Below are 4036 nucleotides of genomic sequence, written 5' to 3'. Positions count from 1 at the left end.
TCAACTGGTGTTGATGTCTTCAAGCTGAGTTTTCTGTCTCCAGGATGAATTTTCTGCCCTTTTTGGACGGAACTGGTGACGTCAGATAACGTCTACAATAACACTTTGTGTTTCCAGCGTTGCCTAAGGCCGTATTACCCAAATCAATATGCATTAGGCGGGTGGACAATATAGATTAGATAGGCGTGTTCATGTAAATTTTGTCATATAATAGATGTAACATTTTACCCCTTGGGCTGCTCGGTTTCTGGGAACTTCCACCTTGCACTCAGTGTGAAATAAACAATGTTTCCTTTAGAAATGAAAGAGTTTCTGTGTTTAGAGAGCTGCCGAAATCGGCAGCAGGGTCCGTAGCGCAGAGGTGATTTGCACCTCTCTGCTTCAGGTAGCCAGGATTTTGTTTAAAGATTTTATTAGAAGTTTTGACTGATTTCCAGGCTCACCCCGAATCCTACATGTCTCGTGCTTTTTGCGTGTGGGTTCAGTGTTTTGTAGTGATCCAAACGAGTTCAGGTCCTGCAGAGGTGCTCTGTGAAAAGGACTGGGTTCTGCATGTGCTTCCAGACATTTGTAATATTAAGGAAAAACTTGCTACAAGAAAGAGAATATACAGAGATGACAAACGATTACTCTCACAGAATATAAACGAGGCTTTTATTCCTATGGGTGTCTCTGGATCTGCATTGAAGGCACTTGAGACAGCATTTAATGCTTGGACTCAAATGTTTCTTATTTCTTATCAGTAAAACAGTCTCATAACCATGAGTTTGGCAGCTTTGCATTAGCAAGGCACAAAATGTATCTCTTGTTACAAGGTCTTTTAAGAATAAACTATCCAATTAAGAACTGACACCTGGATTATTTTCCCTTTTAACCCAATAACTGATCCCAAAGAGCTGCAATGGGGACTTTTCTGTCCAATTACAAAATGCCACCCAAACCCATGAAAAGAAGGAAGAAGAAGTAAAGAAGAACAACCTGCCTCCACCCTGAAACCTCCATCTTGCTTCATATTTATTTCTACATTCTAAAATGCCAAACTCCAAGTTTTCCACCCTGTGATATTTCACACTTCTAACCAGCTACACACCCGTAATCCCAGCACTATCAATCAATTTTGGAGGCCTTCTTCACATCCTCAGATCAAATACAGTGCTCTCTTGTGGGTCTGTGCCTTTCAGCAAAGAAAGTTTTAAATTCTCAGCATCCAGGATTCCATGAATTCCCATGCAGAGAAGTGGACCAGCTGTTTCACTAGGAAAGGTCAGGTTTCTATGTGTGCCTAAATGATTCTTCATTTAGCTTCCACACAGTAATGATGGATTTTAGATTATTAGCCACTGATGATGGCTAAAGTGTTTTAGGCTACATTTCCCTCTGAGCAGCTCTCATGCTGGTGCCAGCACAGAGCCAGGCAGTGAGGGGACAAGACCCATGCAGAGGTGACACCCTCACTGTCTTGGAGTATACACATGGTGATCAGCAAAAGCAGGTCTAAGCTGGTGCACCTGCCAGGGGGAGGATGGAAAGGGCAATAAGAGCCATTATTAATCACTTGTGGGCTGATTGATTATGTGGCATTGATAAGGAAGTAGCAACAAAAAACTGCAAGGACCCAGCTCATATTCCTCACTGAGGAATTGCTGTGCTCACTGTGTAACAAGGCACTGGTGGTCACAGGGAGCAAGGACTGTGTCCCCATGGACTCTGCACCCCAGAACCAGCTGGGACTGCTGCTGATCCTTCCAAAGAAAAACCCTGGCTAAATGGCATTTTGGTAGGTCCATGCCATCCCGTGCAGGGTTTCCCAGAGAGTCCTCTGATGGCACAACCCTTCCTGGTCACAGCCACGGGGACGCTGCAGGACACACAGGCTCAAAGTCATGTATTCGTGTAATTTGGGCTGTGCCGAAGGCAACCAAGGATTCTGAACTCCCAAAGTGAAAATCTCCCCAGAGATGAAAAATGGTCTTTAGAATTTTAATTCCCCAACCTCAACTGACCATAACAGAGAGATCAGAGCCTAAAAGTAGAGACCTCCTAAGCAGGAGACTTACCTATGACAGAAAGAGTTGCAGAAGTGCCATGGTTGTTTCTACTGAAGATGAAAGTGTTGCATTTCTCAGCCACATGGGAGGCCACAAACTTGTGATGGAAACAGTTACTTTAGAAAGAAGGAAAGCCTAAATACTTATTACTGTTTCTTGTAGGTAATGATCAGATACTTTATTTATATTTTTTTAAGCTGTTGAATCATTTATTTTTTGTGACTGAATTATCTTTTTCATTTAAAAAATGCTGGGAAAACAAATTATTTAACAGAGATCTCCAAAAGCTTTCCAGCACAGCTATTATTTCACATCATATTTCTGAGGAAAAGTCTGTTTAAAGTTTCTATTTATTCAGACAGCTTCATCTGAGCATGTGAAGCATTTCTTAGTTCCCTCTGTCAGTTGCCACCACTGACATCAAAGGCTTTACCAGGGGGCCAAACCTGTTGTGCTGCTTTATTACATATTAGTCATCCCCAACTCTCCTCCAGCAGCTGAGGATCACAGCGATTTGCCCTCGGTGGAGGCAGCGCTGTGCTGCTCCTCCCACGCCTTGCCAAAAGGCTATTTCCTTTTGACAAGATATTAGCTGAAAGCAGCTTGTCTGCAGGCTCCTCCTGAGCACCACCCTGGCTGTGCTAAGGGAGCAGGAGTTCGTGGGGCAGCACACAACTCCTCAGGGACAGGGGAGAGAACTGGGGTCTTCATGGTCACAGCAGCCCAGGAGCCTGATGTGCACAGGGGGGATGGAGCTCCCACACAGGGGGTGTCTGGTACATTTGTAATAAGAAATATTTACAGCTCCCAGGCAGAGCAGCAGCCAGCTCAGTGCACTGGCCAATCTCTTGAGGTGCTCATCTCAAACTAACTTCTGCTTTAGATGCCTGCATCTAAGATTTAGTGTGGATAGCAGAGTGTGAAGACACACATTTTCTGGCAATCCTTGTGCATTATTAAGTTTTCTCAAAGTTGATCCTTTTTTATTTTAACAATTTGGATGGAGGCTTGTTGTTCAAATGATGTGGTTTTTTCCTAGTGGGCTGAAGAATTTATGTCTCCGCTGTGTTTGTTGCACTGTGAGAGAAAATATGAACACACACAAAAAAAAAAATAGACAAAATGGATTTTGAACCCACATTTTTGGAGTGATTCAAAGTAATTGCAGCACTACAAATTTTCAAGAGTGCTTTGGGTCTCTGGGCTTGCAGAGTTCAGAGCAATTTAAAATTAATGGAGTACTTAAAGTTTTTAAGAGCACTTCAATTTGCAAGTGATCAGAGTTCAGGGATGCAGAGAAAAAATAAATTAAAATAACTGGAAGTGTTTTTCAGAGCATTTATCGTAACTCTGGCATAAATGGCACCATGTTCAAGGGCTGCCAGCACTTTCATTGTGTCCTGTGTGCCTTGGAGCTTTATCTCTGTGACAACCATCTCTTCAGCAAAATCAACTGGCTGATCATGGCCTCTTAAGAGAAAATTTATATTTCTAAGCAGCAAAAAACCTGCATACTCTTTGGGCATAATTTCTTTGTCAAAAGCTTCTTTCAACATGTTTGAAAGGACTTAGACCTAGGTGAAAAGTTAGGGAAATCCACAAGGCTGAATTGAGAGCTGCCAGCACATGTGCTGCTGGGTGGATGTGGTGTGCACCAGCCCTTGTGGGTGCCCACATGCTCACAAGAATCTTCTGGCACCATTACACCTCTAGGCTAAACTTCCAGTTCTCTGGTCTCCCCTGAATGCCCTGCTGCAGGAGAACAGCAGGAATCCAGCCTCTGCACAGGGGTGTCTATAGTCACATCTAAAGGCATATACAGACACAGGGCTGGACAAAAAAATGGTTTTGAACAAATTAGTTTACCTCAGAGAAGGGAAATGGTCAGATCTTACAAAACCAAAATGAAATAATGTAACACTCTGAGATTTCTTTGAAAAAATGTGCTCATGAAGGTATCTTTTCATGCCAGGATGAAGGCAGTTACA

The sequence above is a fragment of the Geospiza fortis genome, unplaced genomic scaffold, assembly GCF_000277835.1.
Source record: "Geospiza fortis unplaced genomic scaffold, GeoFor_1.0 scaffold70, whole genome shotgun sequence".
In the NCBI taxonomy this organism is placed as follows: domain Eukaryota; kingdom Metazoa; phylum Chordata; class Aves; order Passeriformes; family Thraupidae; genus Geospiza; species Geospiza fortis.
This window is presented reverse-complemented; position numbering follows the sequence as displayed.